Consider the following 16345-nt stretch of genomic DNA (forward strand, 5'->3'; position numbering starts at 1 on the left):
TAAATGCCATCCTAATCAATACCCCAGTGAGAAATTGAAACTGATTCTAAAGATCATCTACTGCAAATGTACAAAACAGCTGCTTGAGGGTTTCTTATTTTTGTAAAAGTAGATATTATGTTAATATAAAAAATAATAGAAATTAAATATATCACCAACTAAAAATAATAATAAAGATAGGAGAATGTATGAGTCTCTATTTTATACAAAGACACTATCATTCCTGGCTTCAATCAAAATATTATCAAATGTCATTATCTTTTAAACTAAAAAGTAAAATGCAGATTCAACAAATTAACAAAAATAGCACAGTTTTATAATGAATTGTTAATGAAAAAGATTGTGAAGCATAAAAATTACCAACTATATCTTGAGCACTTACTTGTGTCAGACATGTCTTTCTATTGATACAATACTTCCACTAGCTTTGCAGTGTTGGCAATATTTAAGTCATACAAGAAAATTATAGATTTTTCTATTAAGAATGATTTCAAGTTCATAAAATATCATATCAAAACACATCCAAATTAAAAAATAATTGGTACCTTTTGGAGGTACAGCTTTACATAAAGAATTAATAAGAATACATATATACCTCATTTGAACTCCACAAATATTTTATGTTAGGACATTCTGTATAAATCAAGATAAATCAAGAAATTAATTTAAAATGAGTTATTTAAAAGAAATCTTAATCATATTATTAAAATGTTCCCTCTGCTTTCTATTATAATCAAACCATGAAAGTAGTTTTATTCACTAAAGATTTTGGGCACACATTTTATTACTGAGGATTTCAAAAAAATTACTGTATTATGTACATATAAATAAAAATGAGTAAACCTTTTCTGTCACCTTCACCACAAAATTAATAGCCTCATAGAAACAAGTCAATAAAGAAAGAGAGATACTCTACATAGAGAATTTTATCATATGGAGATAAGTATATATGTATGTTTAAGCATGCATTTAAGGGGGTAAAGCTACAGTTTTTAAAGATAAATTAGATTAACAGTATAAGCAGACTAAAGCTGAAATAAGCAGAGACAATCAGTTATGAATAATTGGCAAGGGACATTGAACTATTCAGATAATTAAAGCTAATCTATTTTTTTTCCCTAATTATATCTCCATCTGACCTCAGGGTCTGGTCAGTTTCCCTTGACAAGCTATTAGATTGGCTTTCAGATATTCCAAAGGGCTTCAGGGATTTCTGAACTGTCAGAGAACAATGTCAATATCAAGAACTAATAGAATCTATCATAGCTGAATCATGTTGCAAGATTTAGGAAACAAGATGCTGACAAGAGTGTTGAAATAGGCAGCAAATAGGATCAGGTGCTTGGACTGAATGATCCCTTGATTCCATCCCAAAGCACCAGGAGGAGATAAGTATATCCTAGGCATAACAAGTAGTTTTCTGAAATTGATCCAGAGTCAACCTTGTTTAAGGCAAAAACTTCAAATATATTTATCTCAAGATAAGACACTAAATTAGAGGAACATAAGTCAGAGGCCAGCAATTCCCCTAACTTATTATTGCTTTTTATGCTTTGGGGGATTAAATAATGACCCATGATGAAAATACTTCTGTTTTTATTCTCCCTGGTTCCAATAAGGAATAATTTAAAGCAGTGACAATTTATGCTAGTTTCAGTCTGCAAATATAAGGTGCTGATCTGAGAAGCTGTGATTAAATCATTTGTGTGTTTGACAAAGTCTAGTGAGGGAGATACATACAATACCTGGCCTCTATTTATTCAAATTTTCCATCATTCATTTCTTCATTAACTCAATTAGCATTTTCCAATAGTGCTTGGTTTTGGGAATACAACAAATTCTCACTTAACATAGTTAATGAGTTCTTGGAAGCTGTAAGTTTAGGAGAAATGACTGTAAGAAAACTACATCCTCTAACAATATCTTTCTGTTTTATGTCAGACAGATTTTTTTCCTCATCAATGTTATATTAACACTAAGTTGAATTAAACAATGTTATTTGGGGGCTGGCTGAACAACTGTGTACTAGAAAACAATATTCCTCCTCACAGAGAATATAGGGAGAGTTTCCAAGAATAAGAAATTAAAATTAAATCATGAAAACTGCAATAACAGGAGATAATGACCAGATTCTCAAAATCTTTATAGAGGAGTTAATGAATGATGTGAACCCTGTAACAATGAACCAAGAAAAAGGTGTGTTTATAGTTAAAATGTGTAATGACGGTTAGAGTGAGATGGAGGGGCATGACATCAGAGGTATTGGGGGAAGAGTGTAGTGATAGGCATTGTAAAGTCCAAGGTAACTATCTCACAGCTGTGGAGATGCGCCCTGTTGAAATGATCAGAAACAAGTGTTAGCAAGGATGCGGAGGCAAAAGATATTTCACATACTGTCAGTGGGAATATGGACTCATCCAGCCCTATGAACTTAGTACAAAATTTTCTCAAAATATTTTAAAAAGATCTGTCATATGATCCAGCAATTATATTCTTAGGTATCTACCTGAAGAATGAAAAAATACTAATTTGAAGGGAAACATGCACGTCTATGGAAACAACCTAATTCATCAAGGACAGAGGAGTGAACTAAGATGTGGTATATTTACATAATGGCATACTACACAGCTATAAAAAAAAGATGCACTCTTGCTATTTGCATCAACATGAATGGAACTGGAAGGGACTATGTTGTGAAATAAGCAAGAATGAGAAAGACAAATACTGGATGAATTCACTTATATGTAGAATATAGAGAAACAAAACAAAGAGTCAGACAACACCAAACCAAAAACAAACATCAGTAATAGGACTATAAAATTGAGGCAACATGAAGAGGAAGTGGAGGGTGAAAGTGGAAAGGGGGGGGAGACACAGTGGACTATCGTAGAGGACTATGGGTGCCTTAATGGTAGGTGCGATGTGGTAACATACACCTGGAGAGGTAGGGTCCTATACTTCTGAATCACAAACAGTGTTGTAAATGGAAGGAAGGAAGGAAGGAGGGGAAGAGGAAGGGAAGGAGGGAAAAAGAGAAAGGAGGGAGGGAGGAAGTAAAGTACAAAGGAAGGTCAAAGGCAAAAGATAGTGGCTTGTTTAGGGACTAAAATTTTCATTCTAGCTAGATCTTATATATGTGTGTGTGTGTATATATATAATTTTATATGTAACTTTATATGTTTACATACAGCATAAACATAATTTCCAGTATTATATACAATGCAAATATACAACATATAATGTAAATATATATGTACACAGATATATGAACTTGCATAAGCACAAGGCTTGAGTTAAGAGACAAATATAAACCCAAGAACACATAAACATTGGCAAACATTGTTTACATGTTGTTTAAAAATACACACTTTTATGAGATATTTGTAAATTATGACAATATAGCCACTCTAAAAAGAGCAGCTGTTACCATGGATATGATAGAATCAGTTGGTAGACTAGAGAAGACAGAATCAATGGGCACTGTTATGGGGAAAAGAAGCATTGGCGAGCTGGAAGGCGGGAGAATGAGCACTATATACTCTGCTTGTTAGTATTTAATTCATTTACAACTTACATGAATTATAAGAACATGAGTTGTATAAATTGATAAACTATATTATTATTATTTACCTAGAAATTAGTTGCAGTAATGAGCTGAAATTCACATAAATACTATGTGGTTATTTTCTGTTCTGAATACTTCTGGAGGTACAATGTACAAAGAGAAGAAATGCTAAGTCATGTAATGTATCTTTTGAATGTTGGAGAAAAACACAGAAAGTAACATGTTTGAACATTTTTAACAATTTTAAGAACTGACTTGCAACTTAATGGTATTTTATTGTTAATGCAACATCAAAAATGCAATCATGTGCATGTATTAAGTAGACATGTAACACAGCCTGTCACTCAGATATACTCAGCTGATTACTGGTCCTTATTGTAATACACAGTTTCAACCCATCTCTCATGAACCAGTATGTAGCATTATGTAGAAAAATATGCTTCAGATTAAGACAGTCATCTGAATCATTGAACAAAATAAGTCACTTTTTACCTGGAGCGCTGCGGGAGTTGATAAAATATCATTCGATTCTGGAACTTGTGATGATTTGGAAAAGCTGTCTTCAAGTTTGCTTATATATTGTCAGTTAGGAAAATGAGCTTCTACACAAGTTAACAATGTGAACAAGTAGATTCTAGTCTGCATAAGTCAAGGGCAAGTAACTATTCTCATATATGTATAAACCCAGTTGAGGAAAATAAAATTGTACACATATGACTATATTATGATATATATTATCATATATATCATAATATTATCAAAAATATACTAATACTAATAATCTATTATTTATACAAATATTTTGTGACACTATATTACTAATGTATAAATTCTCTATGAAATATTCCAATTCCTCATATTTACTACCTTACTTTATTTGAATGTACTAATATTATATGGAATCTAATAAATGGCTTGAAAAGAATTTGCTGCCAGTATTTACTCATCTTTTAATTTTCAATGTTAGAGATTTATTGTCAAATTGTTACAACCTTATAAGTATAAATTAATCATTTCTTCTGAATTTAATTATTTTAAATGATTGTCTCACGTGCCTCGAGTTTTCTAGTCCATATTGAATTATTTATGCATACTGCATGAAGTCATTTTAGCTATAGATAAGTCCTGTGGTCTCTCTCCCAACTTGCCCTTTTCTAAATCCGCATAGATTTTATCTTGCCTATCTATCTACTGACTCACTATAAATCACTTCATCACTGGTTAATTTCTCCCTGATACAACATAAATACCACCTGTGAGAAAACTTCAAATCAGAGATGTTAAGAACATGATGATGTCACACAGCTAGTAGTGGAGAAGTCAAGAATGGAACTCGTGTGTTAGCTCCAAATTCATAGGCACAACCACTGCCGTAAGCAGCCACTGCATATCTTCTGATATCAGTCACATCTATTCCCAGAGGCCTATCACTGACATCAGGCTTTCACTGATATCAGCCTTTTGAGTTTTAGAGTTTTTCCATATCTTTTTAAAATAAGACAATGGTCACTATGCTTTTCAATATGAAGTGATATTTATTTTTGTATGATTCTTAAGCAGAATCTACTCCCCTGTTATGCCATATTCACCTGCATTTTTTTCCATAAGTATTTTTCTGCCCCAATAATTTGTGAACTCTTTAATGATAAGAACCACCTGGCTGTGTTTTTAATCCAATAAATTAATTATAGTTGCTGAAAAACTGTAAACATAATAAGCTATCAGTTTTGTTCAAAGACAAATTTTTACTACATACATATTTTCAGGCTTAAAATTTTTCCTAAAATTTTTTAAATTACAAAAATTATATCTTCAAATACATTGTAAATATTTTCCTTTTTTTAAAGAATCATTTATTTATGCATACAAGAGCTGGGGTACAGACCAGAGGTGCGGGGGGTGAGAGAATCCACCAGAGAGAGAGTGGGGAACAGAACAGGCAGATTGACCAAAGTACCCTGTTGAGGGGAGCAGCGGGCTAGACAGGAGAGGTCTGTGGGCCGTTCCCTGGCCAGCTGCGGATCGAACTTGTGCTACAGAGGCTGTAAACCGCTTCACAGTGCGGCACTTAGCCCCTTGCACCACCAGGGGGGCACCATTGTAAATATTGTCATAATTTCAGTAGTAATTTGTATAGTATCTAGATCAAAATGAAATATCTTTAATAAAGATCTAGGACAGGAGAGCAGGGAGGGAGGAGAAACAGCATATACACTGTAATAACTACAGGAATAAGTGGATATAGGTGTTAAATTTGCAAAGATGTCTGGCACAGAAGTAGGGAAAGATTTAAGCTTTGATTCTCAGGTCTCAGGACACCAGGGTTAGACTATTATGAAAGAAAGATCAGAGCTCCCTTATTATCACAAGCAAAAATGAACTTAGGAGAGCAGAAAACATTCAATGGGCATGAGTTGATTTGGGGAGGAGAATAATTTTAAACTGAAATGTGTTTTATCTTTATATCCAAGTCTGATGCAACTGGACACAAGTTTTTCAAAAAACAAAAGCTATTAAATATTGAATAAGAATGGGTCAAATATAAATTCTGTAATATCTGGAATATTGTTTAATAGCTGAAAGACTCCTGCTCCCAAGCTCCCATGAGAAATGGAAATTTTTTGATGTTTTGTATTAGGGAGAGAAACACAAGGACAAAAAAAAGTTAGCAGAAAACTACCAGCAATTCTGAAAGAAGTCATACTATTCTGAAAGGAAAATATCCCTAGATTTGGACACATAATGGGAGGTTGCAGAGAACTGGGCAGTGACATAGCAGAAAAACCGACATCCACAGGTGACAGAGATGAACAGCAAAGTTGCTCAGTAGAACAGCCAGTCACTCCCTGCCAGCATATGGAAGGAACTATTGGAAGAAGTTGGAATCCCAGCAACTGGGCTGGGTAAAACTTAAGATTAAGAGTATGCTTGCTACTCTCCTTTTTTGTGATCATATCTTCTTCATTGATGTGTTAGGTAATGGAAATGTACATGCCACACCACATAAAATAAACATTAGGGGCTTTCCTGACTGAGTCTCAGGGCCTGAGTTCAATCCTGGCCAAGGAGCTACCCACATGGCGCAGCAGACCTCTCCTGTCTTCCCTGCTGCTCCCCTCAGCAGTGTATTTCAATCAGTCTGCCTGTTCTGCTCCCCACTCTCTTTGGTGAATCCTCTCACCTCCCAAACCTCTGGCTTATTCCCCAATTCTTATATACATAAATAAATAAAATCTTAAAAAATATAAAACTACAATAAACATTAAAAGTGCAACAAATATGTCATTATTCAGCTATTAATTTTAAATGTTTCTGTTAATTATTAGAAAAAAACAGCACAAAAATACTGTGATATGATCTGTGCCACAAATCTGTTTTTTAAAACTCAGCAAGAGGATTTTCTGTTGTCCTATGACTTCAGAGAACTTCATGCATAAATTCCCTGCCTGACATAATCTTTTAAAATGAGCCTCTCAGTCTAATGCCCCGCCTTGTCCACAGTATGAGGTACTGACATGGACCAAGAGTCTTGCCTCTACTTTTAGTTTGGGCTTGAGTTTTTTAGAGTTTGTTATGCAGACTTCTCCTGACCCCTTTCTAGTCTCCACTTGCTTAACGTCACCTTCTAAGTAGCTTACCAAAAAGACACCAGCTGACTCTGTTGCAATAAAACTAGTCTCATCGGATAGGAAGAGGTCAAAATTAAATTTTCATCCTGGGTGAATATTTTGCCCAAATGTGAATGAGCAGGTTTAACTATGAAGAATTTAAAGTGCAGGCAACAATCCTTTAATAAGTTGATTTATTTCAGACTGTTCACTAGCATCCACCACTCTCCTATGTACCTGCTTGGTTAATTATTTCTCCCTGTTACACTATAAATTCTACAATGTAACCCAGCAGCATATTCTTTCTTAAATAAATCATTATCCTTTGTCAAAGGAGTGCATAATTGCAACAAAATAACAGTTCAAAATTGCTTACAATTGGAGTTTTACATATGACAAATAGAGAAGAGAATAATTGCCTAAAGACAATGTATAACCTTGATTTAAATGACTTATTATGCACACTTTGCATATACGCAGCAAAAATAATCTTCTTCACTCTAAATAGTTTCCCTGCTGACAAATGAATTTGTTTAGGTTGAAAACCGTATACATCTATAATTCCCTTGTCTGTTTTACAAGTTTATCTATCTTATATCCACTCCCTTTTCACCTTATTGCCCTACTGTTTAATAGAAGATAGTTTTTCATTCAAGTTAACTTTTAAAATGAAATTCAATTAAGCTTGAGGAAAATAAAGAAGTAAATCATAAAAATAGGGAAGATAAAAGCAAGTTAAGAGTAGTATTCATGTTCTTTGCCTCCCTCAAAATGTATACACCATTAGTGCCTTAGTAATAGTTATATAAAGGGGTAGGTAATAGCATAAACTGCTTCTAAATAGCATTTAATGTCCTTAGACCCTCACATTACATATATTCCAATTAAGTAAGCTACAGTTTTGCTTTTTTTCCTTTCACAAAAGGGAATGATAATTGTCTGAATGCTTTTGAGAGTTTGGCAAAGGCATTTTGGAAATTTACAATTAATCTTGAGAGTTAGAGTCCTTATAAGTTTTTCCTCCTATCTGAAATGAACTAGAAACCAAATGAAGTATTGTGAGAGGGATGCCTTATTCCTCTCGAATCCAAACACTATTAAGCAGGAAAGAAAAATGCTAATAAGAGAAAGGACAAACCAAAAAGATTTTAAAATACTTGAGAACACTTATCATGCTTTGTTATTATTATTACCTGCCTTTCCTTTAGTAAAATGCAGATTCTAACCATCAACAAGTTATATTTAGAGCTTTGCAGATGGCGGTCAGTATTAATAGATCTGCTTACTTGTACCAACCTGTTGGGAAGTCCAAAATAAAAATTACTCAATGATGACCTATAAGTAGAGAGGATAGATCTAAGTGGTCTGAAAATTTTGACATATGCAGAAAAAAGTCAAACAATTAACGATCAGAAATAGAGGGCTAAAGCAGCTGCTTCACAGACAGTGCATCTGGGCCCAATTTTGGAAAAGACTGATATTAATATCATCTGAGTCTTCAAGCACTCGCAGATGAAAAGTGTCTGCCTGCTCAATATTTGTTAAATAAAAATTAGTGAATAAATAACTTGTTCTCTAAACAGGGCTCTATAAATTCTATATAAGTGTTCAGAAATATATTTTAAAAATAGATATGGTAGAATAATACAAGCATAATCTGAATGATTTAATCACTTAAATATTCAAAGCTGACATTTCAATGCCATTGGATCCAAATGCCCATTCATTAGTCATGTAGTCAATCATATATATGATACATATATCATATATATATGCACACACATACACACCCATATATATTACATATGTGCACACATATATACACACATGTATATATGCTCATATATACAGAGTAATTGCTGTCTTATTGTCATCAATAGATTCTTGGAAAGTAAACTTCAAGTGAAATAATATGTAACATGCTTTCATTCAACATTGACATGCATCTTTTTTTCTCATCAATGTTATAAAATGACATTGAATGAATTAATGTTATTTGAGGACATGCTGTTACACATATGCATATGTACTATGTATTATACTGTATATAAATATGCTCACATACATAGTTTCTACCATATGCCAGACAATAATCTAAGACTGGGTATACAGGAATACCAGGACAGAAAACATTCTGTTCCCATAGCAGTTCTAAATCCTCTGAAGTTATATGAGTGTAGCAAATACTATTCAGAGAATTAAACAAGGTGATGTGATAAGTATGTCGATCACGAGTTCAGCAAAACTGTCTCATTGAAGATGATATTTAAACCATGTATTATGAGAACACCAATAAAATAATAATAGAGTGAGGCGAAATCTCAGTAGACTTGTTAGTGCAGAAACCATCACCAGCAACATGTTTCAGGTATCAGAGCAACAGAGAAAAGAATATTGTGGGGGCATCTTAGTGAGTGAAAGTGTTCATATTAAATAGGTGAATGAGAACCAGTTCATGAAAGGCTCTGTGGTCCAGAACAAAGAGGTCTGGGATTATTCTAACTGCAATGAAAATAAATCCATATTTTTAAACATCAACATTGCTATGAAAATGATCATGGTGGTAGATAATGGATAATAGACAGGTTTTAAAAATATGCAATTGAGCTTAACCAATGAGGGCACTTTATACTATGATGCTAACAAGAAATAATAGAAAAAAGTTGATGGTCTCATTTGGTGACTGTGGGAAATGAAAGAGGATAAAACAAAGAGTAAGGGAAGAATGATAGGTCCTTGGTAATTCTGTTCATATCACAGGCAACAGTTCTGGGTGGTGGAGACTCAGCATTAAACAGTGTGATGGGAGAAAGGGTGCTGGAAATAAAGAGGGTTTTTCATCCATGTTCAAAAGTAAGTGATGCACGTGACGAAGTGATGATCATATTGCTAACATCCAATGTAAAGTGAAGGTTACCATATCATCTTTTTAAAAATAGTTTACTCAGAATAAAAATTAAAATACCCAAAACAAAAATGCCACACTAGAATCATCTTTTTCCTTATTCAAGTTAATAATTTGCAATCTTTCCATTTATAATCCAAATGCCATAAAATTCAATAATTATATCATTTAGAATTTTTATTTTTTCAAGATATTCTAATCAATATGTTTAAATTGCCTTTGACAAGTTGGTACCTATCTATTCAGATTCATTTCAGTTGTTCAGATTCCACTTCCAAATTCTCTACTATAGTTAAGAACATTCAATATGACAGCTTAGTTATAAATTCCCCTCTTGAATAATTACATTTTTCCCAAAGCTTACTATTTTGATAGTACATGGTAATGCCTTTAACATGTAAATAAATTGTTAGTTTGGGATGAAATGCAACCAGAAATATGGACCTTCTATTAAATAACTTTTGTTCTATAACTATTACGTATCAAAATTTCATTCTCCCTGTTATGTCTCCTTTCTGCAGAATTGTACCACATAGCGTATATGTCAAACATTCACCAGCTACTTAGCAGTTAAACTGTGTCTTGCAACTTAAAAAAGGTTTGGATTTACAGTGCTGATCTTATTTAAATAAATTCCTTATACTTCTTTCTTCTTCACTGTAAAATATGGTTTTATTTAGCTTTTTAGCTCTTAAAATATTTGAAATGAAATCTACTTTAAGAGTTGAATGCTTTGAAGAAATCATAATGCATTATATTCTTTTGCATAGAAATCAAGGAAAGATGGAAAAGGAGTCATTTTGCTACTATTTTTAAAGTGTGATTAAAAAGATAAAATGTAGAGTTGAGTTTGGGAAAATAAATATTTTAAGATGAAAAAGATGACTTTCTTTATGGATTTTCTCTGATGTTGTTGAAGGATGATTTAATGATAGTTTCCAGTAGGCAAAAAAAAAAATCCCTTTTATTAAATTACATGTTTCTTTGATTGACATTAAGCCATGATTTTCTTGCCAGTTCTGCCAGTCTTAACTAGGAGGTCCCTGTAGCAGAAGATTGTCCTATATAACTAGGTTAATGGTATTGCCCTCACCATTTCCCTGTCTTGCCCCATTACCTTTTTGAGCTATGCATCCCATCATCTCATGCCTCTGCTCTACATTTTCCAGAGGATTTTTTCACTGTTTTGATATAAAATACAACTTTTACCCATGTATATAATGTCTTATACATATCATTCATGCTTCCTTCCCAGTCACAACCCTCATCAGACCTCCTCCTATTTACTGCAGCACTGGAGACACTGTCAACATTTCTGTTACTCGGAAATAGGCTGGAGCCTGCCTTGTTCCCCCTTCTGTGTGAAACACTTGAACCCCCAGTTCTCTGTGTCAGACTTTTCCTTATTTAAGCAAATATGCAAGTTTCCATTAAAACATGTTAATTTTTAAAATTCACATTTATTCTTTTTTTAAAGATTTATTTATTTATGCATACAAGAACGGAGGTACCGGCCAGAGGTGCAGGGAGTGAGAGGATTCACCAGAGACAGAGTGGGGAACAAAAAAGGCAGATTGACTGAAATACACTGCTGAGGGGAGCAGTGGGAGAGTCAGGAGAGGTCGGCTGCGCCATGTGGGTACCTCCCTGGCTGGGAATCGAACTCATGCTGCAGCAGCGGCAGTTAGCTTCATAGGTTGTGTCTTAACCCCTTGCGCCACCGGGGAGGCCCCACATTTATTCTTTATCGCAATTTATTTGTTTCATGTATATCGCCACCTGAAGTCATTTGGTTTGAATTTTATACTTACTTCCATTTGAAATCATTATTTATTTATCTGTCCTATGTCGAAACATACTTGTACTAAATAAGTATCCAAAACAGTGTCTGGCGCATAGTGACAGAAAATATTTATTAAATCAATGAATGACAGATAGTTTGAGGAACATTAAAAGATTCCAATTCTAACAAAACTAAAAAAAATGAACTTTCATCATCTTCAGGTTATAAAAGTTAATGAAATGATCACAAGACACCCTTTCTCAAAACTACCAAGACAAACTTTTTAAAAAATGCTTATTGGTATGTTAATTGACTGCTATGAGGTAGATGACATCTGATCACCTAGGTAGTCTCACAAAAATCATGGAATCGAGAGAAGGAGAACATCCATTATGTTCTGGAATTTTAGGAAGTTTAGTTTTTCATTTAGACACAGTTCACTACATAGATGCGACTGCTCTGTGTGCTATAGAAGCTCCTGTCTCCCATCCTACAGGACCCCGCATATGGCCAATGTCTTAAGCACAGAATTTTTTTTCCTTTCATCTTAAGAGAAAGCACACTGTAATAGAGAGTCTTGCTTGGGAATGAAGCATGTCTCTGAGGTAAATATGATTTCCTTTACCAATAAAGAAATTGGGGCTTGGAGAGACCAACAGCTTCTTTAAGGTTCAAGGATTTGTCAGAACAAATTTTCTGACAAATATTCACTCTTTTTAATCATGTTTTAATCACTCTACCAGGTTTTACTGCCTCCTGAAATCCTTCTTTTATGTCTTATCCTGGTTTTCCTACAGACAAATCAAAAACAACACGGTTAAAAGCAAACTCATCATTTGTGCTCCTTTTCATATTTTTTTTCCCTTCTCAGAAAATGAAACTTGTTTATCTAGTGAATTATTCAGCACCTAAAAATCCAACCAGTTTACAAATCCTATGCATCTTGCTCTTTAAATAAGCCTTGTTTCTGTCATAATTTTGGCCTGGAGCCAGCCTTCATTCCCTTTACCACCCCTGCAGTTTAATCTTTTACTTTTATTTTTCTTTCCAGATTCTAACACAGAATTAGAACTGATCTCTGGCTTCCACTGTAGCACCTGTCCAAATTCTACTCTCATGGCTGACACTGACCTTGCTAAGAGAAATATTAATATTCATTTTCCCCTTAGAATACTATTATGACTTACAATAGTGTCTAGGATAGAGTACAAATGCTTTGGCTTAACTTTGAAAGTCCTTCATATTTAGGGACTTACCTTCTCTGCCCGAGCATCACACAACCACTGCTGCCTCCAGTCATGTTGCATTATGTGCAATTCCTAGAATATCTAATACAATGCTAAATTTCTGTTCTTTTACTCATGCCCTTTCAGCCTAAAGCCCATCTTCCCAGCTTCTAATCTTCTTTCAATTATCAGCTAAGTGTCTCTTCTTATAAGAAAGTTCCATGGACCTCTGAATTTGAGATTGAGGATATTTTTCTACTCCTATTCACCTTTGAATACCTATTTCTCAGTATTTATATAACTGAAATAAACCTTAAACTATGAGCTCTTATGGATGGTTCTTTTTCAATTGAATATCTCAAGATTCTAGATACTTAGCCCAGTTCCTACAGGTTCTTAATAAACATTGATTAAAAGCACTACAAAGTGGACCTCCCTGGTGGCACAAGGGATTAAGACGCAACGTACGAGGCTATCAGCAGCCACTGCAGCATGAGTTCGATCCCTGGCTAGCGAGGGAGCAATCCACATGGTGCAGCAGACCTCTCCTGACTCACCTCCTGCTCCTATCAGCAGTGTATTTCAGTCAATCTGCCTTTTCTGTTCCCCACTCCGTCTCTGGTGAATCCTCTCACCACCCCCTGCACTTCTGGCCTGTACTCCAGTTCTTGTATGCATAAATAAATAAATCTTTAAAAAATAATTTTAAAAATAAAAGCACTACAAAGTATGTAAATAGAAAAGTTATAGTTTTCCTTATTTCACAGTTTTGTTTGGGAACAGCCATACTAGGCACTTAAAAAAAGCAAAGTCACAGCATGAGACAATTATTCAATCTCTGTTAAATTCATTTATCATTGCAGTTACCTCTTTGTTTAAATGCTACTGGCTTCTGGGTACTCTACCACTGCTCCATTTTGTCCCTATGTTCTTCCTCAGAATTGAAGCTTCCTAAGTTTCATGTCTGCATCATCATAGAATGTCAGGAAAGCTGCAATTGAAGGCCTGATGTGATATTTGAAAGGATCCCACATCATCTCCTGACAGGTGTAGTAGTCGATGATTCACAACCTATTTGTAAATGTGCCGTGACAAATTTTATGGAAGTAATAAAATTTTAGTAATCCAAAACAGCTCCACCATGATCTCTGCTACTGGATATGTTTTCTTGGTGATAAGAAACCCAGGAAGAAGATATTAAAACTGCTATTTTAATGCGATTGGGGAAGGAGGAAGCCCTATTCAGATTTATGACATGATATTAAACAGACTGCAAATGAAAAAAATAAGAAAAGGTATATGAAATTGATTATTGTAAAACAGAAGCATAATGAAAAATTTGCTAATGGTTCTATGATGGAGTTTTTGTATCAAGGGTTTTCTTTTCACTGACAAATCGTTAAAATCAAAAATAAATAAAAGTGTGGCTATTCATGCAAAAGGAGAAAAAAAGGTAAATAACACATTTAAATAATTGAAAGTTCTTCTGGAAGGTTAAGGGGAGCAAAGTTCATAATCTTCACTTAATGAGTTTCTTTCCTCAGTTCAAGACCCAGAGAGATAAATGTGATAATTCTAGCCAATTACTTGAACATATCCTAAACTTTCCTCACCTTTACCACCTTCTAGCTATTCTTAAATCATGATATTTTTCCTTCTTTTTAAACCCCTTATAAAAACCAACAACTAATGTTGTTAATATACATTAGTGAATTATTTTAATGAATAGTAAGTTAGAAATAAATATTCCCCACAACACATTAAAAGGACATGAGTTCTATAATTAAAGAACTTCAAAAATCAGTAAAAATGTTTTCATTCTATTTGCAAAATATTAGCTCTGATTCTATGCCTTCTAGTCTAGAATTTATATGTGAATAAACAGAATTCCAAAATCAATATAAAAAAAATTCCAGCTACCCAATTTTCTCTAAATCTTCCAACTTCCTTTCATTATTAAAGTATCAGTTCTCATCTATGATCTATGCAAATGCAATGTATACCTCACACCCAGTGTAAAATATGTATCATGTTAAAAAATACCTTTTGTGATATATTTTCTCATTTTCCTATTTCATTAGCTCAACAATTCATATTGAATGGCAACTGGAAATGCATTTTGAGGAAACATTCAAAGAGAAACAAGGTAGCAAAAAGTACACTTTAGTTCCAAATCTGGAATATTTTTCCCTGTGATCCCATTGATGATTTTACATTGTGGACTTTAGATAACTTCTCTCATATAGAGAAATCTGAGGTGGATTTGGTGCTTCCAATATCTTGAAAAGGGGATAATATCATTCCATGCACTTCTTTCTTTCACATAGACCAGCATCAATACCTGACTTGATTTTCAATATAATCTAAATCCTACATGTGAAATAGGAAGAGAGGAAAGAAAATATTTCTATGATTAAAGGAAAACAGATTATCAATAACTAGCCCTACCATCTTTAATGAAAATATAAAATGTTTGAGGTCATATAGAAGAGATGAGGGGGACTGAACAAGGACAGCCATTGCTAAGTGTTCTATTCCTGATGCAGGATAATCCATTTCACTTACTTAAGTGATAAGTGTTTCTTATTTAAACCTCCCCCGAGGGCCTCCCCAGTGGTGCAGAGGTTGAGCGCTGGGCTGCAAAGCTACCCACATCCTCTGCAGCGGCAGTTCGATCCCCCGCCCCAGGGTCCCACATGGCTCGCAGACCTCTCCTGCTGCCCGCTGCTCCCCTCAGGAGTATACTTCGTCACTCTGCCTGCTCTGCTCCCCACTCTGGCTCTGGTGAATTATCTCACCCTTCCATATTCCTGGCTGTACACAGTGCTTGTATAAATAAGTCAATCAATCAAAAAATAAATTAATAAACCTCCCCCAAAATGCAATTTCTTTAACAGATACTCTACAGATCTCTGACCATTTGCATGGAATAAAGTTCTTTGCTGCCCCTACTGAGCTGTACTCCAAAAGAAAAAAATAAAAATGAATCAATGAATGCCACAGAAGAAACAGCAATTTTGTTCCTACTTCCTTCTTAATTCATTGATCAAGTAAACACAACTACTAAAGTCAAACATTTCTGTGACAATGTGTCATTAAAAGCTAAATACCTGGATATACACTGATGACTCAAAAAAGAATTTTCCAGAAATGCCTGGTCATGTTGAGAGACTGTTTAGTTGTTCTTGTTTTTCTCATTAAAACTTTCAAGGTGAGTGAATACGTGCTCCTAAAATATCACCATTTTAAATCTTGCTT

At 34.3% G+C, this 16345-nt stretch overlaps 1 long non-coding RNA gene across 1 annotated transcript; it reads left to right on the forward strand.

Moving 5' to 3' along the window:
* Positions 1 to 3494: 3494 nt before the first annotated feature.
* On the forward strand, positions 3495 to 16100 carry LOC129146752 (uncharacterized). The gene is made up of 4 exons (XR_008553918.1): positions 3495 to 3546; positions 14027 to 14134; positions 15169 to 15233; positions 15985 to 16100. It is a non-coding gene; the product is annotated as an uncharacterized LOC129146752 (long non-coding RNA).
* The last annotated feature ends 245 nt before the right edge of the window (positions 16101 to 16345 follow it).

Source organism: Talpa occidentalis, unplaced genomic scaffold, assembly GCF_014898055.3.
Source record: "Talpa occidentalis isolate TD23 unplaced genomic scaffold, MPIMG_talOcc4v2.1 talOcc4.4, whole genome shotgun sequence".
In the NCBI taxonomy this organism is placed as follows: domain Eukaryota; kingdom Metazoa; phylum Chordata; class Mammalia; order Eulipotyphla; family Talpidae; genus Talpa; species Talpa occidentalis.